The sequence below is a fragment of the Toxorhynchites rutilus genome, chromosome 3 (genome assembly GCF_029784135.1).
Source record: "Toxorhynchites rutilus septentrionalis strain SRP chromosome 3, ASM2978413v1, whole genome shotgun sequence".
NCBI classification, from domain to species: Eukaryota; Metazoa; Arthropoda; class Insecta; order Diptera; family Culicidae; genus Toxorhynchites; species Toxorhynchites rutilus.
The window spans coordinates 117,944,468-117,959,101 of record NC_073746.1 but is presented as its reverse complement, the minus strand read 5'-3'; the positions used below and the strand labels follow the sequence as shown (position 1 = coordinate 117,959,101).

Sequence of the window (14,634 nt, the reverse complement as noted above, 5' to 3'; positions counted from 1 at the left end):
CCACTATTGAAGCAGCACGAGGGCTCGACCATCTTCTGGCCGGATCTCGCTTCGTGCCACTATTCAAAGGACGTGTGGGAGTGGTACGAAGCCAACGGGGTCACCTTCGTGCCAAAGGAAATGAACCCGCCCAAAGTGCCGGAGCTTCGCTCAATAGAAAAATATTGGGCGATTATGAAGCAGGCCCTCCGGAAGAACCCAAAAGTTGTCAAATCGGAGGCGGACTACAAGAGAAAATGGATTTCTGTTCAAAAAAAACTACAACCTGACGTTGTACAGAACCTTATGGACGGGGTAAAGAGGAAGGTGCGAGCATACGGGCTTGGGCTCGAAGTATGAATAAAAAGAAACTGCCAAAAGTTGTTTAATAGTTTTTATTTTACTGTCTAAAATTTTCAAAAGGATCGGTCTACTGGGCGAATTTCTACAGCGTTTTTTCCGTGATGCAATTTGATGTGACACACCCTTTATAGATAGATTTGGTGATTAGATTAGGTAGCCAATCTTGTAATTCTCTATTCTGAAGTTCTAATTCTCGGTGATGCATTTACGAGTCAATGTAGTCAATGTCTCTCAATGTTCAATGATTTTTAGGGGCTCAATAATTCTTTTGACTACGTGCGTGTTATCCGAGGACTGTAAAATTACAAAAACCATTCCTCGTGAAATACTAATTTTCGTTTTACAGCTGAATATGTTGTAGACGGTCTGCCGTGTTAAATCTTTTCATGATGGAATGACAATTGACAATTGAATGAAAATCGTCATCCTTTTCCACAGACAAACCATATTACTTGCCGTATAACATAATAGAACAGTATTAATTTATCCTGCGAAAATATACCGATCAGCCGATACTAATAGTTCGATAAATACAAGGCTAAACCCTTCACTAGGACGAAACTCATTTCACAGATATTTGTCATCCATAAGAAGCTGTATGCACTTTTAAACCGCTGTAGCTCGCCGCCGTATTCCGTCCTTCCCACAAAGCTGTGCAACTGCGCTCAATCTTGCTCTAATCACTGTTTGGTAGATACACCCGTTATGGCGACCACCAGCTGAAACGATTTATCATTGCCTGACTAAATCGGGTCCGACAATTAAAAATCGATTCCAAGTCAGCATTAATTAATTTCAACACACGTCATCGCTGCTAAATCTAAGACCATGCACCCTGTCGCCGTCTCCAAACAACATCCTCCCTCCGCCAATGCAACAACAGCGACACCCCATTCCGTCCCATCCAACAAACACTCGCTATCAAGATTTTAATTTCATCTCTGTTTCTTCCATCATACAATCTGTTGACGAGATATACATTGAGCCAAACTCAGAATATATCCTATAAGAAAATAATCTAACAATCTTACGGCGATTCGAGGCGAAGCGTGTGAATTTATACCACAATCACATCATGTTCCCCAAATAATACTCAAAATTGAAAATTGGAATTCACTCAATGGATTTCTATTAGCCGAAATACGAACAGGTGTCACTCTGCATAATTGAATCAGCCAATTTGTACTTGATCGGAATTGTTAACAGCGTTTCGATTTAAGTCGGAAGACATTCGCTCAGTATTCCTTCGGTATTTCATTCAATCCTACCAATAACATTCTGAGCGACCGATTGCCAATGGTGAATAGGTGATCCAAAAGGCGACCAAAAATTTTGCGACGGGTCCGCAATCGTGAATGAATTTCTACAACCCACCTCTCGCATCATTCAACCTCGAAATAGGATGGAATGAACTGTGGCTCCGATTTGGCGACGGTCATTATAATTCTTGTCGTTTTTCTCATTTACTTCGTGTCCCACCACTCCCACCGACGAAAGGGGATTTCCGTGGGGCTGAAAATAAATTCTAGGCTCACGCGCGGAAAAAGCTGGCCCACACGACGAGCCTTCGTTATTTTTCCTCTATTAATTTAGCGCAATAAAAACAGAATAACAAATCAATACTGCTGATATCGTCGTCAGTCAGTGAGGTCGAGCCAAATCCGCACGGCCAATTTTCCCAAATGGGGTTGGCAATAACGAACGGTGGGGACACCCGAAAAGGAGAAATAAGCTTGACGACCGGTTTACACGGCCGAAGGGACCCCCAATTGGTAGGGCACCCAGATGATGGATTAATCGCTCAGCAAATATCAAATATTGAACTCGGTGGCGTGTGCTGCGTAGTCACGAACATATTTTTCGAAGCTCGATTTTGAGAGGATTTTTTCCCAAGAAAAATAAGTTACTTGTGTATGATTTTGATGAATTCTCAAAGGTTTCATTCGTATATCCTTTTCCCATCTTCACTGAGAAATATTGGTTCAAGTCCACAATAACGCTTCATTGAATATATATATAAATAGGTTTCTGTCTCTCTGTCTGTCTGTCTGTCTGATTCTTATGGACTCGGAAACTATTGAACCGATCAACATGAAAAGTGGTATGTAGGGGTTTTTGGGGCCGGGGAAGGTTTTCATGATAGTTTGGGACCAGTCCCCCTCTCTAAGGGGAGACTGCCATACAAATAGAACACTCTCACTCTAAAGAGAGGGGGAGAGGGTGCTGAACAACTCGAGAACTAATCAAACAAATGGAATCAAATTTATCATATAGAGGTTTTAGGGATTGATAAACGTTTCTATGGTAGTTCGACACTCCTCCCCCTCTCTGAAGGGGAAACACAAATTTTAGCATAACTCGAGAACTAATCAAGCAAATTGAGCCATTTTTGGCATGTGAAAGTTTTATGGGGCACGAAACGTTTCTATGGTGAATCGACACTTCTGCTCCCTCTCTAAGGGGTGGGGGGCTCCCATTCAAATGAAACCCGAATCTCTGTATAAGTCGAAAAATAATCAAGCAAATGGAACCGAATTCGGCAAGTGAAGGTTCTAGGGGGCACGAAAGGTAAATTCAACGGGGTCGATTAGAAGATCAATCACTGAACAGTTCTGCAATTGGAACCATGAACTTGCGCTTAGTAATAAAACCTGTATGTTTGAAAGTATTGATAACAAAAAACAAATATTAGGCGGGACGAAGTTTGCCGGGTCAGCTAGTTTATACATAATAATGTTATAAATTAAACAATAATAGTAATTTTTAAAAGACATGAAAAAGTTGTAGGCTGAAAAACTTTTTCTCTGTAAAAGTGCCCATCTTCCGATGTATGGATGGTATATTGGAAATTGTAGGGGCTATTCAAATCTATTTTTTCAGAATTTTATAAGAACATGTTTCGAGAATCAAGAATTTTACTTTTCAAAATGTTTTTCTTTCAATTATTTTTTTTTCAAAAATTAGTTTGATACTTTTTAATGGAAACACAAATAATTTCCTACATTTCATTCTTTGACTAAAGTTTTGTGGGTCTGATAGAATTTGCGTGAGAATTTGAGTTTTTTCGTATTTTTTTTTTTAAATCATAATTTTGAAATTATAAGATCCACAAAATGTTGATTAAAGAATGAAATGAATGAGATTATATGTGTTTTCAATAAGAAATATCAAACACATTTTAAAAAAATCATCAAAAAAATTGTAATGTGTTGTATCTAGGACACGACCGCAGTTTTCGACGTAGAACTACGGAATTATATAATTCAATCCACTTGTTTATCACTTCGTATATTATTTAAATGCATCGAAGTTTTTGTAATATCTTTTTAGCTATTTATTTTTTTTTAATTCAGTAGACTCGAAAGAGTCGATTAGAGTCGAAAGCTATCAGCACTTCTCGTTTATTTGGTTCAAGATGTGATCGAACTCCACAACATGCCACAGTAAGGTTACCCTGCTGGAATTTGAAAGCATACTTTCATCTAAACGTTTATACGTTTATCTAAATAAATGCAGTGTATATCTATATTCCAAAATTCTGGACACACTTCCATATCCGCACTAGCACGAAAAATTCTCGTATCCTGCTCTTCTTTGTCGTAGCACACCTCGATACAGAGGGGTTCCTCTCCTTGTATCAAGCTGTGTGTTTATGTGTGTAAAATCAGCATTAGGCATGAATGATATCCGCTCGTTGTGTTATGCTAGCTCACTCGCGTCTGTGTTTTCATTATAATTTATTTTTGGTTTCCGCCTCTAGCCCTGAGAAGGGCACTTGTGAAAAGAAACTCTATTCCATACTCCTCCTTCACCCGACAAGAAAGCAATCCTCTCCCGCTTGATGCTTTGTGGCAACCATGTTGCTTCTATGACCACCAAACAAGAAGTGGTGTGATTTCAGGAAGGAAGGCAGGTTTTGTATTATAGAGACTTTAAACTTTTTCAGTTCATTCGTCTCTAGCCTTGAGAAAGGCCCTTGGAAAATTTTACTCTACTCCAGCACTACACCTCCACCCACTTGCCTTGAGAAATGCACTCGATCCCTCGCCGTCCAGCTCGTCCAGCAACGATGTTGTCCAGTCGGTGTCCACGCAACGAATGGTGTGGTTTCATTGATTGATTGATTCTTTGTTTTTAAGAGGCTTTAAACGTTGCAGTTCATTCGCCTCTATAGGTGTGGTTTCAAATCGCGGATGGTTTATTTATACCAAATATGTTGAAAACAGGCGGTTGCTCATTATAGACAGCTCTGTTCGGGAATACACACAAATCGGCAGAACAAATGTATGGGAAAATGAGAATGCTTCCAATGCAATGCAATGCAATAGTATATCAAACGAATCTTAGAGAATTTCCTATTCCATTGGTGTGCAAAGTATAAGAATATGCTCGCTGTGGAAGTAGTTATTAAGTTATTAGCTTTATTTCACAAAAACGTGACCTGTTATCTGATTTGGCAGATTTTCTGAAAGAAATAGAAAAAATAGTTTGAAAATTAAAATTCTTAATTCTCGAAAACATGAAAACATGAAAACAAAATTCTGAAAAAAGAAAAAAAATTGATGTGAATAGCCCTTACAATTTCCATTAAACCATCCATACATCGGAAGATGGGCACTTTTACAGGGAAAAAGTTTTTCGAACAAAAACTTTTTCATGTTTTTCTTTGGAAAATTAATATTAATGTTTAATTCATTGTAACATTTTTATGTATAAATTACCGCAATTTATATTTATATGCTTTAAATGCTAACTTTTTTCTATTTAGAAACATGTCAAACGCGAGAGTTTACACACAAAAATGTTACGAGTAAACAATTTTTTTTTTTCAGTGGTCTTCATACAAAAATACCTTATATTCCAGAAACTATAAAAGATAGAAAATGTCGTCTTCGACGATAGTTCATAAGATCTAGAACTTTGTCGAATACACGATATCGCTATCTTGACTTCAAACAATATTAGAATTAGTTGTAATTTTTTCTAAGAAACAAGAAAAAGTTGTTGTTAGAAAAAAAGTGCGCATCTTCCGATATATGGACGACTTGTAGGAAATTGTAAGAGCGATTAATATAATTTACTAGCTGACCCGGCAAACTTCGTCCCACGTCCCACGTTCGGATTGTCTAACCACCATAGAATCATTTACTGCACCCTTAAACCTCCATATGCCTAATTTGGTTTCATTTGCTTGATTAAGTCGCGAGTAATGCAGAAATTTGTGTTTCATTTGTATGGCAGCCCCCTCTAGATAGGGGGGGTGGAGTGTCTAACCATCATAGAATTATTTATTGCACCCCTAAATCTCCATATGCCTAATTTGGTTTCATTTGCTTGATTAATTCTCGAGTAATGGAGAAATTTGCGCTTCATTTGTATGGCAGCACCCCCCCCCCTCTCAGAGAAGGAGAGGGGTATCTAACCACCATAGAAACAATCCTTTGTTGTAGATATTTTTGTTTTTTCGGTATAAAAACAAACAAACAAAAATTTTTGGCCTTTTTTGAAAAGTTATCTAATTTTTTTAAACATTTCAACTATGCAAAGTGGCTTAGAAGACAACCAAAATGTTTCCCTGCTATCTGAGACGAGTCCCAAGACGATTTGGCATAAAATTCGTCAATAGCAATATTACAGAGATGTTCAGCCACCAAGTGTTACGACCATCGCGAAGACAAAAAATTCTTGTAAGTTTGAATTCAAATTAACAAGTACAGCATTCCTATCTGTGCATAGAGTGTTGTAGCAGATTTCAGTAGAAGCAGTGATATCACACCGAGAATTTTTCTACGAACTTGAAGATTCGCAGGATTTTTTTTACAAGATACGCACTCGGGTGTAATTCGTTCGACATGCCATATTATTATGATTATGATTGCGGTGTATTTACCCATTCCGAGTACGGACAAATAAAACAGTAAAGATTAATTACAGCACCTCAGCTGAATGCAAAATGGAGTGTTCAGTGAACTGTTTTCTTCCCTGTCAACAAACAAGCGTATCTCGAACTGCACATAAAAGAAGTGACATCCGCTGCGACATTTTAACTATGGTATTTTTCATTTGAAATTTCTACCGCTTTGTATATATCCTTGAATGAAATTTTTAGTTATCCCCACACGATGGTTTATCTTGTCGGTATTGTCAAAGATAAATTGAAATTCTTTGAACTATATTAAGCCACTTTATGGTGGCTTTCCTCGTACAAAGTCGATGTGTACCTTTATATGGCCAAACACGGGGATTCCTTTTGAAGAAAACATAGACAACATCAATTCCGCCACTTCACAGTGACATTTGGGAAACTTGTTGGCAGCATCGATCGATCTTAGCCTTACGGTCCCGTCCACACGCTGGGGGGACCATGTTTATTACGATCCTAATCGGTCGCTGCAGCCGCGCTATCAAGAATTATTGCTCTCGCCTCCGAATTGACACAATGCGCGCCCAGTTGATCAGAAGCCATTAGTGTCTCACGTGTGCGTTGTATGTTGTGCGGCCAATATTTCTTGTTTGGTGTGACGCGACTCTTCTCATCGAATCGTTTGCCAAATTCAATCCTGCGCCGGATCAGACATAATCACAGCTCGTCGTCGGTGCACTGATCCGCTGGCAGAGAGGTCTCGCGCGACACATACGTTGCATTATTTTAGGCATTCGCAATAGTTAACGACTTCATAAATATTGATCAGTCTGTCGGTGCTGCGGTGATTTTTTTTTCAAATCTACAACATGTAGCCTAGGTAGTGTGATGTGTATGCTGGGGATGCTGAGACCTGGTCCAAAGTCTGCGCGGATGCCTTGTAGGTTTGCATTTAATAATGTTTTATTTATAACGCAAAACAGCCCATAAAGAGAGGAACGCAGCAGCAGAGCAGTTTTTCAGTTCGAAAAAGGACAGACAATCACATGTTTGATTTAATAACGAGGTGCTACGTGTATGTGTTTTTAATTTTTTGCGAGAACACAAAAATCAAGCGGCAGTATTTACCTTTGGATTGTTGCTCAACGGCCAGTTTCGGTTGTGTAAATTGTCTGGCTTGGGTTTCCTAAAAACTAAAGCCGACTGTCGGCAACCACGATGAATACATAGCATAAAATAAGTCTGAAACAGAAACGGAAAAAAGCTAGAATTCTGATGAAAAAATATTCAAGTGCATGTGCACTACATCCAGTTTAGAGATTTTGAGATTTTTCGTACTAACATTTCGTACGTCATTCCTGCTAGTATTTTGTTTACATTTCGATGCCAAATAAGTTGTATTGTCTGTGCTAGTGGCAAACATGTTTACGCTAGTGCAGGTGAACACTGTGTTTTCGAGTCTAACAAAACTACCAGCAATCTTATAGTTTCACAAGAGCGAAACCATGCATGATAATGATTGAATAGAAGACTTTCTCGAAATTAAAAATTTCGAATTTTTGTATGTTAACAACCTTTTTTTTGCCACAAATGATGAATCCTGATGTGGTTTAAAACAAAAAAGCCCATTATCAATCTTCAAAATGCAGGCATTCTCGAGATATTTAAAAAAGTATTTCTAATTTATTGTCTTTATATAGTAAATAGGCTCTTGTAATATGTTTGTCGTGTTATACCGTCATGTTCATGAAATTTTATGAATTTGCTTATATTTTTTAACAACATTTCCAAATACATTATTATGGTAAAAATATATGTTTAGGAGTTACGTTGAAAAACTTTTGAAGACATTGGATTAATACAAAACGTAGCGATACTAAACTTTTTTTTATCTCAATACAAACTTTTAACATATTACTCGTGTTGCACGATCAAAACATAAACAGTTTTTAAAGTAGAATTGTATTTAATGTATTTTGAAAAGTTGTTGAAAATTATAAGCAAATTCATAAAATTTCATGAACATGACGGTATAACACGACAAACATTATAAAAAGCCTATTTACAATGAAAAGACAGTAAATTAGATTTTTTTTTTGACGTAGGATTACGTCTTTCGGGAACATATTGGGGTACAAATTGAAAACCGAAAATCGAACACATCGCTAAAAATGTCCAATTTCAAACGCTTATTGCTCAGTCATTTCATGATGGATTGATAAAATTTTTGCGTCAATCGATTTCGGTACTTCATAATAATTCTTTATATTAAAGAAAACAATATATGTCATGAAACTAACTATCGAACAATTGAAAAATCTCAACCCCTATCCTAACGGAAATACCTACTCCTGATTGGTCGAAGTTGACGACACATGCGGCGGGTCACTAACAGAGACATCAAAACCAAGCTGCCTGGGAGAAATCGACATTGCAAATACATGAAAGTAGGGGAAGCTTTTGTTCCCACCGAAATGTATTCCCTCGGGGGCATTTTTATATTGCAAGTAAGGTGAGTGATACGATGAATTCTAGCGAATAAAATTTAAATTTGGAACTTTAATGTTGCTTGCTTCGTGAAATCTCATTTCAATCTATTGTGAAAAATTTAGCACAAGGGCAAGTGTAAAATGGTATATGGTAGCAGTTGTGTGAAAAATGACTTGAAATATGAAACGATTTATTTCATTTTTCATAAATAAAAACCAAGGTGTGTTCTCGCTCGAGAACGGGTCGTTTGGTTTAAGCTGTCTGTTTTGTTGTGTTCATTTTCACCCAAGGAAAGTTTATACGGCGAGAAAAATTGGAAAAGTGAAGAAATATTAGAAAAAGTGATTTCCTATATGCTCTACACATGGTATTAGGTGTTGTTAGTCCAATTAAAATTCGCATTGGGTTGAATAAACACTCAGAAGGTAAAAGTTGTAAAAGATAATTACCTTTTCCATTTCAAATATGTTTTCTTTATATTGAAGTAACATGTTTTTACTGATGAGAAAAATTGATAATTGTGTTCGGTATTGGTAATTATCTTATATTACTTTGGTGAGTTTTTTGACGTAGAACTACGTCTTTCATTAAGGGTGCCAAATCAGAAAACAGGTCACGTTTTTATGAAATAAAGTTAACGTTTATAACTATTTTTGCCATGAACGGATTTAGGCGATTTACATGCTAAACGAATCGGAAATTCCCTAAGATTTGTTTAATATGCTATACATTAGAATCCCCTGGTAAATGGTTAAAAATACATGAAAACTTTAAGCATTTTCATTTTCCCATACATTTGTTCTGTCCCTTTGTGTGCTTTCCTGAACAGAGCTGGCAATAACGAGCAACTTATCGACGAGCAACGAAGGGAAAATCGTAGGATTCAAAGTCCGTGAACAAAGGAAAAGAAGAATAATGAAGTGGAATACTTTCCTAGAGTATAAACAGTGGATCTCGCTGAGGCAAACTTTCATTCGGCATCGGCCTGTTGAGCAATCCAGTTCACTTTGCTTTCGCTGCGCTTCGATCCAAGATTGGACCCCACCAGTGGTAATTCAACTTGGATATCGTCGTGTGGTTTTTCCAGTTCGTTTTTCGCGTTATTCGTATCGTGTGTGTTTTTCTTTCCGAGTTATAAATTGGACGCTTCGCGTAGTGTGTGATGAGCAAGAAGAAAAGGAAGGCTGGCTCGAGCCCTGCAAAAAAACAAGCGTCATCCAATGATGCACGCGATGTTGGTGCAGCGAAAAGCGCTCGCACTGAACCGAGCCTTCGCGAGTGCGACACCGCATCGAACAACAGCGAAGTAGGCGATTTCGGCGCGTCGGTAGAAATGTAAACGCTATTATCCAGGCAGCAATCAGATACAAGCTCCCCCCGCTGGTGGTGAAGGCGGTCGCTCTTGACAAACTCATCAGCGAATTCGCATCGATGGATGTTACAGCAGAGTACAAGCTATGTGGAATAATTCAGTCATTGTTTTTGTTTTTCGTCATCATAAGGGTTTCGTTGGTGTCTTTGACATTGCATGAATGCATTAAACTGACGTTATGGCGAAGCAGGCATTAAGGTTGTGCGCCAAGAAATCATTGGGGAATACCAAGTATCTTGAATGTGGTACTGGAATGTTATAAGTTATTTGGGTTCGCATGCCAGTCGCAAAGCTGCCTTCAAGGTTTCGCTTGCCAGTAGCAAAACTAAGGGTGACAGCTGCGCTTATCTCGAGCATGAAAAAGCAGCTTTTTTCGAGGCCAGTAATTTAAACAGAAGCGTTTCTTTTGAGAATAGCGCAAAATGTTGAGATTTGTTTATATTCCTAGTAGTTTCAAGCCACCAATGTATGGCTATGTATGCATGCTATAGCGAACGCTTGTTTGGCGCTTGGTTTACGTTGTACGAACGATGCCTAAAGGTGCAATTCTACTGAGGCAATACTAAATAACATGTAGCATGAGATTTGAAACTTGCAAGTGTTGTCATTGTTGTTGTTTCATCGCGGTACCAAAGATATATTGATGTAGTTATGAGATGTGGAATAATGGTGCTGGTTTAATCGAATGTAGCCGAGTCTATGTCAATTGCGAAAAAGGCCACCGGAATAGCGTTCAAGGTAAATTTTCAATGCAATGCATTGACGTGAAATAAATTGCGACATACGATCAGCTAGTGCATTGTTCTGCGAAGGCAAGAATGAATAATCAATCAATTATCGTCGACTGATTCTACAATGAAAAAAACATCTCAGAGAGTATTCTACTAAGCAGGTGTTCCTAAAATTTCACAGCATTATTGCATAATATCCGAAGGTATAAACAAGCGACTTTTAAAAAATAACAGCGAAGTTCTACGTCAACAATGCGGTCGTATCTTGGACACAACCTCCTATATTTTTTTCTTTATTTCATCCATAACACAGGAGGCATCTCGCCTGGGATCACAGAGGGCGGTTTTCATCCTATCTCGTTCCACTTCGGTATCTTTTATCTGATACGCACCACCCGACGACTGTTTCCCATCCTCCTGTCATCATCACTCGGTAAACACTGGTGGAGTGAACAAACAATACCCAACAACCAAACAAAACGGCTTTTTAGGGCCATCAAATCATTATCAAAGAGTTAAACGGTGTAATTCTTCAAACATATCCAAAATCAACAGATAGCCTATCGGAATCCTACGTCAACTATGCGGTCATGTCTCGGACACAACCCTCCTGTGACTTTTTAAATATCTCGAGAATGGCTGCATTTAGAAGGAGATTGATAATGAGCTTTTTTGTTTTAAATCACATCAGATTCATCATTTGTGGCAAAAAAAAGGTTGTTAACATACAAAAATTCGAAGTTACAAAAATTAAGAAAATATTGATGTTCCACAAAGTTTGTCAAAAACAGTTTTACCATCCTAGATGTATTTTTTAAATTTTCTACATGACTTCTATTTTATATGAAAAAATTTGAAAATACATACAGGCTAGGTCACCGCGTATAACGAAAATCGCGGATAACGCAATGAAGGGTTAAAACTGAGGTGTAAACACGAAAGAAGAATGTTTAACATGAAAACTATGTTTCATCAATACAGAAAGCATTGAGATATCTTTCTGTAAGGTCGTGTACACCAATGTTCAGATAATGTGAAAGTCATGACCAAAACAAAAGCGCAAGATCCTACCCACTCAATGACAAATTTCTGGAAGGTTTATAGAATTAATAGGCAACTCGCTTTCGCGGATAATCGAGGTTCTACCGTATTTTTGATATTACAAATTAGAGTTTTCTTGAAAATATAACTCTTTCGAAGAGCTATTTCGGTACGACTCATAGTTTTTGAGATATACCGTTTTGTCTCATATTCCGAACAGTCTCAAATTCCGAACACATCATTTTTAAATATAAATTTACTAAACTTTTATAATTGAATAATGAAAACACAGACATTCTTTGAGGTATAGGCTTCATTTTGACATCATCTACAGGTATAGGCTGTAGCCTATAATTTATAATATTAGACATTTGCAAAAAATTGACAGGCAAAACCAATGACAAAATGTTTGCGTTAGCAAATTCCGTAAAAAAACAAGAATCGTTCATTTTTCAGGTTTTGTAGTTGTTTCAACTGTTTTGATTGCTGTTTTCATGTTAAGTGCTAGAGAATGTAAGAACCTACAAAAACTGGGTGAAAAAAATTATATTTTATGCAGAAATCTTCATTAAAATTAATATTGAAGTAGTGTTCGGAATATGAATAAAATTTTTACGCATGATTCAAATTGCGAACACTTCATTTTCAAATGTAAATTTACTGAATCTTCATGTTATAAATGATCCAAACCTTGACATTCTTTTGGTTATAGACTTCATTTTAACATCATTCACAGGTATCGATACAGCCTATAATTTATAATATTGAGCATTTGCAAAAAAGTGACAGTCAAAACCAATGATTCAATTTTTACGTTAGCAAATTCTATAAAAAACAAGCATCGTTAATTTGTCAGTTTTAGTACTTTTTTCAACTATTTTGTTTGTTGTTTTTATTGTAAGTGCTAGAATTTGTACGAATCTACAATAAATGGATGAAAAAACGATATTTTATGCAGAAATTTTCATTAAAATTATATTCGGAATATGAATCAAGTTTCTACGCATGATTCAAATTGCGAACACTTCATTTTTAAATGTGAATTTACTGAACCTTCATGATATAAATAATCAAAACCTTGACATTCTTTTGGTTATAGACTTCATTTTAACATAATTTACATGGTCCCGAAACCATGTAAACTATAAAAAGCTAATATAATCAATAATTACGAAAGCAAAATTCAATTTTTTTGCGAGTATAACATTTTTTACAAAAAAGCTAGCTAATTGAGTTTATTTTGATATATCGATCATATTAATCGGTCCGGTAGTTCAAAAGTTATGATTTTTTTTAAGAAATGCATCTTTGCTGTTCGGAATTCGAGACAAAAGTGTTCGGAATACGAGTCAGTGACAGAAATGGTGTTCGACAAAAGTGATTAAACATATTTTCATTTTTTCACCATGAATATTTATTTGTAAATCAATGTTATTGTAGTCAAGTTAAAAAGAAGGCTCTATTGTATCAAAAAATCAATTTAACTTCGCGAAAGAGTATCATTTTGAGTAATGAGACACTGTTTAATGACCATCAAAGTTTAAGTGTTCGGAATATGAGACAAAACGGTAAATTATCAAAGATTTCTCTTACTAAAATCGATACGCCCTTTTCAAAAGTTACACTTGAAAAAATCCCAATTGCTGTGGAAAACTCATATTTCCTCCAAGCCAAACAAAATACAAACTTTCATCCGGATCAAAAATACATGTTTTTAAAATCTGCTTTTTCAGGACGAGTTCATTTGGGATTACTCTATGGTATCGCACAGTTTTCCTTTTTGTGTGGGATGACGTAGGAAGTCATCAACGGTTTCCTAGACGTCGCCCTGTAGAGGGTCGACTTGGGTCGAGTGACCAGGTTCTTCGCAACGTCCGAACAATTGATATTTTTTTTTGTCTTCATCTCATGCGCTTCCAGGCAAGGAGGTGACAATGTTGCAGCAACAGCGGAGATCAAATTGGAAAATATGCTGAAATTTACATGTCATTTCTCGACCGCATCTTCGACGAGTTGAGCATGCGGTTTGCTGTTCTTAATAAGTAAAGCTTTTCTACTTGAAATGAGGGGCTCAAAATGAAAGGGATGTAAGTGACATCATCGATTTCTTTACATCGACTCTCTCTCTTTTGGTCATAACTTAGCTGCAAACACATTCTCAGCTGTATTTAACAATGTGGAAGATAGGTCAGAGTCTCATCTATCGGATTCTATGGCAAACTCAAATTGGAACGTTTTTGCAGTTGAGTTGTTATCTAAAGAAAAAGTTGATGAATAGAAATCGATCAAATCACTTACACCTCTTTCATTCTAAGCCCCTCAATTCATGTACGATGGTATCGCGCTTAGAATAAATCCTTCAAAATACAGGAGAATCTCAACTGTTCTTAGTCGTTCTCTAAGAAATATAAATTGGTTCATGTTTATAATCAAATTCATGCTATAACACAAATTTTGAAACGATTGATGTAACAATGAAGAATCATGCGTTTAAGTAAATATTCTTCTCTAGAATAGTTAGATAATTATTCATTGTAATTAAAACGGTCTACACATGATTGCCAAACCAATAATTAAATTGCGCGTTGAATTATTTCATTACGAACTGAACAGAGCGTAAAACATAGTTCCCCAAGTATCGCAAGAACAGGTTCGTTCAAGTCATATCGCGTGTGTCACACCGAACGAAAAACGTGCCAGGCGAAACTCCGGAAATGGAGCGTTCTTACTGCCAGCAACAAAACGACAAGTTTTGTTTCTGCCGATTTTATTATTCTACTCTTCGCTCCAAAAGA

General features: G+C 36.9%; 1 protein-coding gene across 4 annotated transcripts in view; it reads right to left on the bottom strand.

Moving 5' to 3' along the window:
- Positions 1–14,634, bottom strand: part of LOC129780588 (GTPase-activating protein skywalker) — a 162,278-nt gene that overhangs the window by 133,552 nt on the left and 14,092 nt on the right. The window contains exon 2 of one of the 4 annotated variants that reach the window (XM_055789011.1): positions 4,784–4,807. The exons of 2 other annotated variants lie outside the window; for them this stretch is intronic. The gene's annotated coding sequence lies outside the window, so the exon portion shown is untranslated. Of the gene's footprint in view, positions 1–4,783; positions 4,808–7,333; positions 7,349–14,634 lie in introns of those variants that run through there. One more of the 4 variants, XM_055789013.1, reaches the window with a different exon arrangement.